Raw genomic sequence first — 14253 nt, 5'->3', positions numbered from 1 at the left:
CCCAAGTGGCATAACTTTGTTTAAAATGTATATGCATGTATATAATTATATAAAATACATATATATAGGTATATATGTAATGTATGATGATATGAGATAATATTTGAAATACACATTGATGAAAGGATGTTAATAAATAAATAATAAATTGTAGAACAGAATGTGTCAAGTCATACCTGTCCTTATAATGCTAGAGCCTTAATCTTAGAATTGGAAAGGAACTCAGTAATTAGCTATCTAAAGTAAGTGTGTCTCTTGCGTTTTTCTCTCTCAGGTTCTAGGAGAGCCTGGGGATTGTGTTATGAGATACATGACTTGCGGAGCTTGTGACAATCATGTTCCGTGTATCCATCAGGCAAAAGTCATTTGTGTGCTTGGAGCATGGATAGGAGAAGGGCTATGCTAGCTAGCTTTCTATTGCTGTGTAGCAACAAATTCTCACACTCTAGTGGCTTAACAACACAGTAGCTAGTTGTTTTCTTAGAAGGTCAATGGCCTGGTTGGAACCTCTGCTTAGCGCTGCATACTCAAGTGTTTCAAAGAGAGAGACATTTTACAGTAAGAATCTGGGAAGAATGTTTCTAAGCTCATTTGGCTTCTTTTCAAAAATTTCCCTATGATTTAGAATTGAACCTTAGAATGCATTTCCATTAGGTACCGATTCTTTTATCCAGCCACCGACTGTCTCCAACTTTCTGGTTTATTCAAGTATATATTCGATTTAGCCTACCCTGGGTATCTCCTTTTAATCAACCCCAGATAAACTGAATGATGACTTTGATTGTACTTTTCAAGAATACCCTCTGCCATACAATTGTTATAAAAGTGATATCACATCTATCAATATAATGCAGCAAAGTGAGAAATGTTCACTCTCTGGCCAGACTGTGGCCACACCAGAAAATGATAACATAGCACATTTATTCTATACTTCTTGAGGTTTTTAAAAAACGGATTCTTAGCTCAGGCTTCCATATCCTCTTTACCTGGGCTAATTTTCTCAAAAGATGCCCTCTCCTCCTCTAGGAATATGGGCTCTTTCTATGGGCATTGGATTGGTGAAGCTGCAACATGCTGAATGTAATTCCCAAGGACTCAGTTGTGATCTGCTTCCTTCTGCAACAATTTTACGTCCTCTTCTCTCCTTCTGACAACATGACAAGTGCAGGGTTCATAAACCAGTTTATGAAGAGCCTGGCTGCATCGTTTGCCCCAAATGATTTTTTCTAGTGCCAGTATAGAGTGCTGTTATTACCTGGGCGACTAGGTGGGCTCTTACAACCAGCTATTTTTGTCTCGTAGGAACGATTTCTCTGAGTTTCAGAGGGTTTTACCCTTTTTAATGTTTAAAAGGAGCCACCGGGAAAGGGTAAGAGGTGGAGTATGTATAACGTTAGACTGACATTCTGGTGTTTGAGGGAGCACACAGAGACTGACCCAAGTCTTCAGGGTGCAGGCAGTCATGGCAAGCCAGGGGTTCTTATGAATGCCACAGTGTCTGTGGGTTTTAGGTTTGCTACATGAAAATGGAAATGATAATACTGCATCTCAGCAGTCACTTCTGTAGTCGCTAGAGTCATGAAGCAGCTTTGAGATTATAGTGGTCAGGGGATGGAGGCTTAAAAGTATGAGAAGCCAGCCGGGAGACAACGGTGATCACAAAGGCGGCTTGACCAGCAGGGAGTTCGAAGCAGATGTTAAATAAATGGAAGCTAATATTTAAACTCCGCGTGAATCCCAGTTGTTGAGGGTATCGGAGAATTATTCATAAGGTGTGCATCAGCAAATGCACTGTCCTACAAACAAGGGAGATAAATATTGCTGCGGAGAACGTGGCTCAGGAACGAACGCCATTACTCTCGCGAGCAAAGTCACAGACAGCTAGGAAACTTGGCTCCGGTGCCGTATCGTGGGGAGCAGGAGTTTGCACATCCATATGTCCAAAACAACAGCGAGCAGTTGGTAGAGTGGAAGCGGAGTTTCTAGGGAGACTTTAAAGATGCAGTTTAACTCTAGACACTCTTCTAGGGCGGTAGAGATATGAGCAAAGCCTAAGCTTCATTTCTTCACCAGCTGTGGGTTACACCCGCCCTCCTTACCCCTCTGCACAGCAGGAAGTCACTGTATTTCTTTGGCTGGTATGCACCCTGCCTCTTCCCAGCACTTTAGATGCTTTTGCTTAAACATTCCAGACCCTATTTGTACCACCCCTGGACTGTACCAGCACTCTAATTCCTGCAGTTTTCAGCCTCCTGTGCCTGGATGGACTATGCCTTATTTCTCACCATGGCTGCCATTGTGTTAGGAACACCTTGAGTGGGTTTTCACATTGAGTTTGGAAACAGCTCCTCTCCTCTGCTTTACTGTGAGCTGCCTGCCCCTTTCCCACCTCACTCTCTGCCCTCCTGAGGGCTGTAACACCTTTCTTTCTTCCATGACACATCTCCATTGCCATTTCCCCGAGTTGTTTCTATTTACCCTATAATCATTTTCTCCACCAGTTAATAAATGGTGGGCTAGTTAGCTTTCTCCCTGTTCAGCAGGTAATGTGGTTTTGATGTGCTCTCTGTCATTCATCTAAAAACTGCTATTAAATGGCATAGTAAGACTGTCCTCCTTTTCAGAGGGTGGGTGCTTTCAGCACCAATGAGGGCCTTCAGTGGGACTTGTTTTTATCCCCCTCTGACTTGCCAGGCTCAATTTGTTCACACAGAGAGTAAGTGCTGTAAATTCTTTTGTAGTAATACAAACACCAGACTCTCCCTGCTGCCTTCATGCATGGCTGGACCTGCTGTTTGTCCCCGCTTATCTGATTGTAAGCAATAACTTGAAGACAGTCGAGGTTAGCTGCTGAGAATTTTATTTTCCAGGATGTCTTTGGCCTGTTTTTTACTAAAATGACCAAACCAAACCAATGTCAATGGGTTGATTTTAAGCTGCTACACTTTTAGTGGAGTTCCCCTGCAGCTACGAGGGAAAACTGTTTCCTTCACAGAGCATACTGTAAATGGATAACTATTGTTCTTAGCCTTGTTTCATTTAGTACTTTCCCCAAGAGCTGCCTTTTACCTTCGTGTGTGTGTATGTGTGTGTGTGTGTGTGTGTGTGTGTGTGTGTGTGTGTGTGTGTGTGTAAGTTCATGGGAGCCAGGAAATAACCTCAAACATTGTTTCTTATGGGCCAGATAACTGATTTTTTTTTTTTTTTTTTTAAGACAAAGACTCCTATTGGCTTCTAACCCACAAAGTAGGCCTGGCTGGCTGGCCAGTGTCCCCAGGAACTCCTTGCTTATACATTCCTGTTGCTGGGAATCAAATGAATCTAAGTATGTCTTATTTTTCTATGTGAATACTAGGGATTGAATTCAGGTCCTTTTGATAGCAAAGCAAACAATTTACTAGTGGAACCATCTTCCCAGTTTCATAACATCTTATTAATAACCAAAGAAATATATTCATCAAATTAAAATGATTAAGTTTAGATAAAAATAAAGAAAATATCCTTCTAATCCCAGCACTCAGAGATAGGAATGGTTCATCTATAATTACAAATGTGCAAATGAAGCTATATAATTCATAATGTGGATTGTATGCACGTTTTAAACTATCATAATTTAGAATCATCCATAGAGCCAACTTGATTTTATGCTAAGTTCGATTCCATATTGGTCTGTTTTCATTTTATAAGCTAAATAAGATATTATTGTATCAATGTAGCATATTTTTCTATAATTGGTTACTTAGTCTTGACCATTCACTTTGTTTTAACCTTTACATTCCAAATACCAAATCTGAGGCAAATCTTTACCATACTTTTATTTCCCAATAATGGACTATTGAGTAAAAAACAAACAAACAAACAAAAAAACCAAAAAGACATGTTTGGGTCTCTAAGAATGTTCTGGTATGTTCTTACCTCCAGTCCCTGCTGCCCAGTCATTTTTACCAGTGTATTCATTTCTCTTCATATGATTGTGTGTGCCCGTTTTCTCTTCAGCTGATATGCTTGAGTAAGGGAGGATTTGGTGGTGCAGCGACAGTACTGGACATGTTTTTGGAGAGAGGGGTAGTGATGTCAAGTCTCAAAGCAGATAGACTGTAAACTGTACCATGCAGGCTTCAGAAGCTTCCAGATACTGACAGAAACTCCACCCAAACTTCTCAGCCTTTCCAGCCTATACCCTTCTTTTTGCTGACCTCTTTATCTTCACTTTAGACAGCATACTGAACTGTATGTCCCAGGGCTGCATTTCGCATCATCTTTTTCAACTTCTGCGTTGACATTGACATTTGCAGGTGAAGATTCTCTGCTTGACTGATCTTCTCTGGAGAGGAAGGTTTCAAATTCTTCTGGCAATTAATCCTTGGTTGGACATCCGAGGACAGACTAAATCCATTCCCATCTAGTAGGGGTTGTTAGTGGTCACTTCCAAGAAGTTAAGTTGTAGAAAAACAGTGACGCAGGTGGGAAAGATGTGTTCTTCACAGTTACTAGAAAACAGAGCCCCAAGCTGTGCTTATGGGAGCCGACTGCTAAGACCTCAGAGAAATCCATCACAGGTTTTATTATCCCCTCAAGGAATCATAGAGTTTGCTATTTTCAAACCGAGTTACATGGAGAATAGAAGCTTAAATCACATTTGCCTCTTGTTTTTGCTTAGTTCCAATCTCTTGATTTTATTTCCTGAGCCAAAATTAGTAGGAGGAGGACACTGTGCTTAGCTAGAGTGGAGACAACAGAGTGTATCCGAGTAACTGGTGCATGGGGGACACCTGACTTCTTTTCAATCCCCTTTACCCCTTCCTAGTGATTTTACTCTTGCATAATTTGCGGGGGGGCAACCGCTTAAATGCCAATATTGAGATCACCTGGATTTACAGCCAAAGATGTTCCCCCCATCTGCTCAATAGATTACCTTTCAACTTTGTGTTTTTATGTGGATGATTTGGATGAGGGGATAGAGTCACAGGGCTTTTGCTCATGGGGGCAGAAGTTAACAGTTGATGTAGCATGTAGGTATATGTACACAGGTAGACATACAGCTCATGTCCATACCTTCTGCACAGTGGCTAGAGTGGTTTAGGACATAAAAAAAAAAAAAAGAAGAGGATGAAATAGTCAAAGGGAAGTGCATGGTAATCTCCTTGGTCAGGCTTTGGGATCAACCAATTGACCAGGGTTGGTGATTTATTAGTTGGGAACAGCCACACTCAAGCGCTTAACATTGATGGATATTTTTCTCATTACATTTCAAACATAGAAAATGGTCCTCTCTGAATGAAGAATCTGGGGGCACTTTAGTCATTAGTCATATGAAACTTTCTTTCTCTCCTGGTGTTACAGAGAGGGGGAAATGACAAGAACTAAAGCACGTTCCTTGTTCTGAATGCTTCCATAGAGAACAGAACGAACGGTTTTAAGTTTAGTACCTCTATTAGCTTGGTAGTTTGCTTATTTTTTCTATTTCCTATTTTAGTGGCCTTGTTATAGTCAAATCTTTAATTATGTGAGAACTAAGAATAATTGAGTGTGTACTGTGCCGGGTGCATAAGCCGACACATTAACTTTCCAATGGGTCCCCATGGCACCTATAATAGAATCTAACTCTACCATAGCTCATGGGAGGTGCTCAATTAATGCTTGCTTGTGGGACTGAAAGGGGTAAAACAGTGTAACTTCAACCGCACATAAGTGAAGGCAGATGCTCAGAAAACCCTGGGAAACTTCAAAGAGATAATTTAACATTAGCGAGGCCAGGCTCAGAAACATATACTTAAGTAGTTGTCTTTTGAGTTCCCCTGGGTGCAGTCCTGGACTAGTGTGCCTTTACTCTCAGCAGCCAAACACGAACCACTGGGCAACCTACAGAAAGGCTTTTTGTTCTGATGGGCACATCCATGGTAGACCTCCTCACAAGTGCCAATTGACTGGCATAGTTGCCAGGTTCATTGCTTGTATACTTGTCGGCTCATCAAGGCGAGTTCTCTCAGAGCGTCTCTGGACTGATGCAGACCATGTGATAAAGCTTCCTTACTCCTTCCGCTGTAGTAGTGACATTTCAGAGGGGGCAGGGACTGTTGCTGTAACTGTTAGTTCGTGGAAGTAGATTCGGTACAAGTGTCCACAGAGTAGAATTGAAAGGGGCTCTCTCATTTAATAGTCTGGAAACCACATGTACTTTATCAACCCCAATTGAACGAGTCAATGACTACATCTCAAATCACATCCAAATAAGGTCCAAATCACATCTAAGGAAGCCGTGATGGTGTTTAAAGCCCTTAGCATGTTTTTGGAGAGGACCTCATTCCAAGTCAGTGGAGAACCTAAGGGTTTGCTATGGTCCAACTCCATACCTTTGCTTTATGTTTTAAAAAACTCATCTATCTGCCTTAGATCTTAGGAGCACTTACTTGTAAATCTCTGACTGCTAAACTCAGCGAAAACCAAGGCAAGGCTCCTCTCAACCTCATTGAATTTGTGTGGTCTACAGCATGTTGGGTTATTTTTCTAAGCAAAAGGAAGCCATTTGCTTGATGACAACCCACTAATTTAAATATACCTTAAAGTATGGATTTTCCATAAACTCAGTAAACAACCCAGCATATCTGTTTGGCTTTTAATTCTGAAATTTATTAGCTCTTTCTTGCCATTTGCAGGTGTAAGCTCATTCCTAATTGTTTCATTTTTATTCTTACCCCAAACACAGTAAATCTTACTGGCTGTTCTGCTAACATTAAGCAGGAATGTGGTAGCTGTAGAAAAAGTATTTCAAACACATTAAATTTAGCAACAATATAATAGCGTTTACAAGCTGTTCATAAGAACTCATTTTGACTTTCAAAGAGTAATTGTGATGAGGCATTTATTAAAGGGACCCTCCAGATGGACACATTGTCCTCATCTCAAGTCATTGACATGACATGTTTTCTTTGTCCATCCCTGAGTCATTCAGAGCTGTGAAAATTCTCATCTTTCCAGTTTAATTATGGAACTGGTGGAGACTGTGTTCTGCTGTTTGGCAGTAATACCGACACACTCTATTTGTTTATGGCACGTTGGGAGAGCCATTTTAATAAGGTCATATTTGCAATTTAAATGAACTTTAATATTTCTTGCAAAGTCTGGGCTTGCTTATTTATGCAAGGGGTTAACATGGTGGAAATTTATGGTTTAAAAATATGTTCTCCAGTTTTCTTTTCCAAATGGTGTATCTCAGGTGATAAACGCTTACAACTATATTTAGAACTTTTTCCCTTAGAAAAGGGCAGAAAATCCAAATCAGTGAAATAAATCATGGCTCTAAATGGGGTTGTTAATACCATATTCTTGGTGCTTTTCCCATTAACATTTTTACTCCAAACTCCATTGTATGTATTCATGAGTCAATATCGCTCAGTCACTATCAAATGGGGTGGGTGCTTTGTTCTGCTCTGCTTATTATAACACAAGCAAAGCCAAACAGAACAGAGCAAAGGGCATTGTCTGAACTTTAGTCAGTGAGTACTTATGGAATATGTTTAATCATACATGATGAAAAGGATTCAGTTGTTTCTAGGTGAGGGTGCTTCAGAAAAAATTCACTTGTCATTTTTGGGAACTTGCTTCTTGACTGAGAGAAATGGAATTCCATTGTTGCCTATGCCTTGAACTCTGCTACCCACTTCATAGAGATGCTCTGTTGAAAACAAAGGGAAGGATCAAACACGCTTTCAGCCACCGTATTGAAACCTATTTGACTACATGAGAATAGGTTGACTCTTTCCTGTCTCTTTAAATTTTCCTTCATTCATAGGGAACTCAATCTTGAGCCTTTCTACTCTCTTCATTTTCTCTGTCACCAGTGCTATTACAGAGTAGATTATTTAGTTTAATTCACTATATACTTGAAGCTCTTGTTTGTACACAAAATGCAACAAACCATATAGTGTAAGTTTGCTGTTATCTTAAAAAATACAAATTTATCTGCAGAGAAAAAATTTGCAAGGACTTAAATCTTGATGGGATGATTTCTTTTTAATCTTTCCCTCCGTCCTTCTTTTCCTCCCTCCATGAGCACATGCTGCATTGGTACCTATTGGTGGCAAAGAGGAACTAGGGATGCACTTATAATTTGGAGGGTGGTGAAGGAACGGCCCGCAGTGTGAGCCAGGGAAAGGTTTTGTGCAGCAGCTAGGGCTTGGAGGAAGTGCAGGTTTCTTCACGCTAGCACTTGGCAGGGTGCAGGGCAGTGTGTACACTTTGATGTGCATTTTGAGTGCACTAAGGCTTGGCTTTCCCCCGTTGACATCTTTGCAATTGAAAGCCTTGAAAGGTTGAAGACTTTTGCCCACAGGGATCCGAGCCAGCTCTAGGTAGTTGGCCCAAGCCTTGGAAGGCTGTGGTTCTCTCTCCAGGGTAGAGATTGAGGCAGATGAGACTGGTGTGTGTGTGTGTGTGTGTGTGTGTGTGTGTGTGTGTGTGTGTGTATGAAGAGCTGGTGAATTTAGGCTTGGGGCATTGAGGAAGTTTTCCCGTTGGAGAGGGATGTCAGTTTAATACTTGCTAATGCTCTTTGTCTGGGCCAAATCTCCATCCACGTGCTTCTTTCTTTCTCTAACCCATGGCCAGGCCTTCTCCTCTGGTCTCCCCTCCTAACAATATTCTCTCTGTCTCCCAAAGCCCAGGAACCTTAGCCACGTCTATCCCATTTGCCCTGCCCAGGTGTGATGGCCTAGGACTGAAGAAACAACTTCAGTGTAATTTCTAATCTTAATCAATAAAAATAATGATGAGATATTACTCTTTGAACATACACTGTTCTGATTTTTAAAATATTACTCCTATGAGTCCATAAAAAGAGGTCTCCATTCAATGAGCATCATGGTTGGGTCTCTGGAGTAGAGCCTCTTGTATGGTCTATGCCGCAGAGTCATTCTCCTCTTACAGACCATCATCCTTCAGCTTCCTCTAAAAGCTAAACTACAGTGAAATATAAACACCTTCCTTAGCGCTTCCATAGGACATTCAATGTTGTTTTTCTTTTGTCTTTATTTTTTTCCTCTTTCAATATGAGTATATGTGTATGAGGTGTTTTTGCTCAGTTCATTTCCTATTTAAAGCTCTTGTTCATGTTCTTCATCTCTTTACAATGCTTTGTGTATTCTGGATGGTTCCCTCAGCAGTGCTAGGTCCATTAATCTGATGTTTAATTTGCACCATGTATCTTCTAATATATGAATGCCTGCATTTTTTCCTTTTACTGTCTTATTGGATTATATTAAAAATTCAATTATCTTAAAGCCTAGTTTCCTGTCCTGATATTAATGTTCTTAATTTTTCTTTTTGTCCTCTTTAATGATTTTACACATACTACATTTTAGGAATGTGGGCATTGTTGGCATTTCTTTTTTATTTTATTTTATATTTAAGTAATTTATTCAGATTACATCTCAATTGTTATCCTCTCACTTGTAACTTCCTGTTCCACCCTCGCTCCCTCTTTCACCCTATTCCCCTCTCTAGGTCTGTGACAGAAGGGGACCTCCTGCCCCACCATATGATCACAGGCTATCAGGTCTCATCCTGGTAGCCTGCTTACCGTTCCTCTGAGTGCATTTCTAATTCTTGGAATACCAGCTATATTTCTATTTACCATTTTCTCTAACTTCTGATCTATTTAGGTTGGTATATGCTTTCTGTGGCTTTTAAGGTTTTATGTGTGGGGTGCATATTTGTGTGTCATCCTAAAGTTGACATTGTTTATTTTCTGATGATCAGATCCTCTCCACGTTTTTATTGAGGTAGGCCCTCAGTCAGTGATATCTGGCAAGCTAGCTTGGCTCAAGGGTCCCTAGTGTCTGCTCCTTGATTGCTAGCTTCATAGGTAGCCACCATGCCTTCACATGTTTTATAAGAGTTCCTTCCAGCCTTTATACTCATCTTCTCATGCTTGCCTGGCAAATGTTTTATCCATTGAATCATCTTCAAACTTCTGATTTCAAGTTGGGATGGTGAACCAATTCTTCAGTAGAGGGCTTGCTTTCCTGTTACAGTCCTGTTTGGGTGCTGTGATAACCCCCTCTTCAGAACAGATCTGTATCTTTCCCCTAAGGGTACAGAAAATTCACTGCTATGTAACCAGAAGCTTTTCTTTGCATCAGACAGAGACCATTACAGAAAACCATAACCAATCAAAATGCAGAGCAGTGAAGCCCAGCCCCAGTGGATACATCTATAAAACACTACCACCCTAAGACTTGGGGAACACTGGGAAGAGGAGGCAAAAAGATTGTAAGAACCAAAGGATCATGGAGTTTGCTGTGAGGTTGTGTCTCCTGGTAATGTCAGAAGCTACACCCATAAAGTCTCACCAACATGACTCCCTGAACATGACCTGAACAAGAACAGCAACAACAGATATACCAAAGTGGACAGGACAAGACCACGACACCTTAATGCTTCACAAAGAGCTACAGGCACTAAGGAACACTCAGCTTGAAAGAGAACAAGGAGTGGAGAGTTTGACGCAAGGAGAGGAAAAGGGGAAATGATAAAATTATAACCTCAAAATTATAAAAAGTTTTGGAAAAGACATTCTCCATTCCAAAATAATGAAAATGAGTCCATTTTTTTTCTTTGTGGAAAAAAAAACTTTGGGATGGCAACATAACTCCTCACAGTTGGCTCTGACCCCTACGTGGATGCCTGCCACATTCAATTCCACACACGCTCCCATCATGCACATACATAATCATAAGTTTTTCAAGTTAAAAAAAAAACTGATGCATGGCCAGTTCTGATGCTAATTTCCCAGCTTACTTTTCCTGAACCATGCAAATGTGGACTCTATGTCTGTCTCAGAATCAGCTGGGTGCTGTGCCTCTCAGAATCAGCTGGGTGCTGTGCCCCATTAAAGACATTTTACTTTACCCAAAAATATGAGGTGGTGACAAGAGAGTAGAAATCCAAAGTATTTTGATAAATAGCAGAATGTTTCCTCACCTGCTTTTACCTTTGCTTCTCTGGTACACAAACCCTTCCCCAAGAAACTTATAGGACACCCTCTCATCACACCACAGAGCCTGTCTGTGCCACTTGCAACATCAGGGATGTCATATTCTCTCCTCCAAGGCTATGTGGTACCTACACATTCTTTACATCCGGATTGAACACTACTTCTGGAACTCTTCATTTGACTCTCTAGTGTGAATAGTCTCGGTGCTTTCCCAGAATCCTATGTGTGTGTTTCTCACACCCCTTGCCATAATGTGTTCTAATGCTTTTCTTGCCTGACATCTCCTTTGCTTCTCATTTTTTCATACCACATGGCAGAATACAGGTAATAAAGAGAAAGGCCCATCTCGACTCATTTCTGCATCCTACTGTTGGTTATGGCATTTTCCCTCCCGTGTCTACTCAAAAGGGATGAAGTTAATCCTGCATCCAGGTTTGGAGGCTCTTGCCTGTAATCACTGTACCTTGGAGGCAGGTGACTATCCAAACTTCTTAGTGAGACCTTGTCTCAAAGGAAAAAAAAATTAAAAATGACAACATATCACCAACAAAACAAAACAAAACAAAAAACAAAAAAAAAACCCAAAAAACTAGCAAGAAGAACCTTGCAGTGATTTTTTTTCCAAGTGTTTGGGTCAAGCTTTTGATTTGGAAAGAACACACTGGCACCACATCACTGTAAAAAGTAAGTTGTATTTATTCTTTGTGAATTGCACATCACGCACCCCAATCCCACTCATCTCCCCTTTTCCTTGTACCCTCCCCCTAACCTTGCAACCTCCCCAACAACAGAGAAAAAAAACTATCTCCATGTGGAAGCTGTATTGTGTCAGAGGGTGTGCTACAGTGTATCCTTTTGTTCATACTTCTTTACTTGCCAATGTTCATTGCAATGAGTCGTTGGTCAGATAAGAGGCTTCTGGCTTCTGCTACTCTATCAATACTGGATCCTTACTGGGACTCCTCTCAGATATCCTGGTTTTGCCTTGTGTCATGGAGGTCCTATAGTTTTGGATTGGTAGGACTGATCCCTTCATCTACTCCAGTGGTTCATTAATAGGGTAGATATTGGGATGGGCTATCCAAAGCCCTGGATCTGGCCTGCCGACTCTCCCTCTCACAACCTTGGGGGTGGTTCACCAGCAGCCTCTAAAACCAGTGCCATTTCTACCCTGCTAGCCAGGTGAGGTACAGGACCAGCTCTTCCAAGTGTTGTAGCTGGTGAGGGACATGGGCAGCTTTCCCACCTGCCATAGGTGGTGAGTGATGAGGGAAGCGAGGAGGGTGTCTCTCCCTAGTGCATCCCATCACATAGAAGACAAGAGGCAGGGACGATTCTCCTGTGCTCATGTCCTGCAACCCCCACATCCAGGGCCAGCTCTACTATGCTGTCTTAAGTGACATGAGGGACCAGCTCTCTTGCTCTCCTGAAACCAGGGCCTGTTCTGCCACCTGCTGTAGATGGCAAGAGGCAAGGGTGGGGTGGGGGATGTCTCCCTTGCCCATATTGCTAGATGGCAGAACTGGCTCATCCACAACCTCCACTTCTAGGGCCAGCTCTGCTCAGCTGCCCAGGTGAGGTCCTGGGCCAGATCTCCTGAGTGCTGTAGCAGGTGAGGAGCAGGACCAGCTCTCCTGTTCTCCTGGCCCTGTCATGGCCAGCTCTTTCATTTGTGACCAGTGACCTAGTGGCAAGGGCAAAATGGAAGGGAGGAGAACTCCCCCTTACTAATGCCACTACACAGCAGATAAGAGGCAGGGATGGCCCTCCCATGCTCAAGCCCTCAGGACCAGCTCACCCATAACCCCCACATCCAGGGCCAGTCTACTACACTTTTTAGGTGAGGTACAGGACCTAGTCACCTCAGTGCTAAAGTAGGTGAGGGGCTGGTCCAGATTTCCTGCTCTGTTGACTTCAGGACAGCTCTCATGCCCACTGTAGGTAGAAAGGGTCATGGGGACATCTTTCTTTCACCCATGTCACTACAAGGCAAGACAAGTGGCGGGGCTAGATCTCCCATGCTCATACCCATGGGCTGGCTCACCTGTGGCCCCACCACCAGGCTGCCCAGGTGAAGTTCAGAACCTACTCTTCTGAGTGCTGCAGCTGGTAGGGAGCAGGGCCAGCTCCCCTGTTCTCATGATACTATGGCTAGGCCTTCTACTTGCTGCAGGTGGCAAGGAAAGAGACAGGAACGGGATACTTCTTCCTTGTCCATGCCACCATACAGGAGATGAGTGGCAAGGTCAGCTCTCTCATGCTCATATCCTTGGGCCCAGCTTACCCATAACTCCAGCAACATGCTGCCCCACTCTCCAAGTACTGCATCTAACTAGGGGCAGGGTCAGCTCTCTTGTTCTCTTGCCAAGGGCAGTTCTCCCATGGTGATGACCAGGTGAAGGGTAGGGTCAGTTCTACACAGCCCTCAGACATCAATATGTCAGTAGGTGGCAGCCCAGACCAGGGATATTTGCCTTGCCTTTGGTGGTAATAGACCCCTGCTTCTGCAGAGTCAGACATGGCCACTGGTGGCAGCACAGGCCACAACCCCACCATGGTCCCAGGTGGTATCACCGGATACTCACAACAGGCTGTTCCTCACTACCCTCAAATCTCCAGTTATGCCTCTCTTCATAGTGCTTACTTCCTTCTGTTTCCCTTTCTTTTTCATTTCTTCACCACTTACTTGTTTCTCTTAGTGGCTCCTGTGGTGTCTGAGTGTCTTAGATCATCCCAGGAGTGGTCTCAGGTGTACTACGCCCTGTCCACTGATTACTGCACCAGGACAAGTCATCTTGGGCATGAACTGTCCCTCTAGGCCTGCCTGCATAGTGCTGGAATGGTGTTAATCTTAGCTAGTTCCCTGTCTGGGCCCCATGGTGCTATAATCTGATGGTCATCTCAGGATCCTTTTTTCAGGGAATGTTAGGCTGAGTTCCCAGGTCAGAACACTGAGCATAGACAAAGAACACTCTCTCCTCTCTGCCACCTACTGACACACAGGTGACACAGCAGCCACACCTGCAGTACCTCTAGGCGTAGGACCATGTCACCTAGTCACAGACATAGAGGAGGAGAGTAAGGGGAAAATGGGAGAGAGGGAGGAAGGGGAGGACAGAAGGGATGGGATAACAATTGAGATGTCATATGAATAAATTAATAAAATATATTTAAAAAAAAGAAAATAAAAAAGAAATTTGTTCACAGGGTGCCTACTGTAGGGCCACTAGAATAACCCAAGAATCCAAAGTCAGCATGCT

At 42.6% G+C, this 14253-nt stretch overlaps 1 non-coding gene across 1 annotated transcript; it reads right to left on the bottom strand.

Annotated features, from left to right (window-relative positions):
• Nucleotides 1–13904: 13904 nt before the first annotated feature.
• LOC127197514 (small nucleolar RNA SNORA17) lies at nucleotides 13905–14036 on the bottom strand. Its single transcript, XR_007831691.1, has one exon. It is a non-coding gene; the product is annotated as a small nucleolar RNA SNORA17 (small nucleolar RNA).
• Nucleotides 14037–14253: the final 217 nt, after the last annotated feature.

Source organism: Acomys russatus, chromosome 1 (genome assembly GCF_903995435.1).
Source record: "Acomys russatus chromosome 1, mAcoRus1.1, whole genome shotgun sequence".
Lineage (NCBI taxonomy): Eukaryota > Metazoa > Chordata > Mammalia > Rodentia > Muridae > Acomys > Acomys russatus.
The sequence above is the reverse complement of the archived record's forward strand: the minus strand, read 5'-3'. Positions and strand labels throughout refer to the sequence as shown.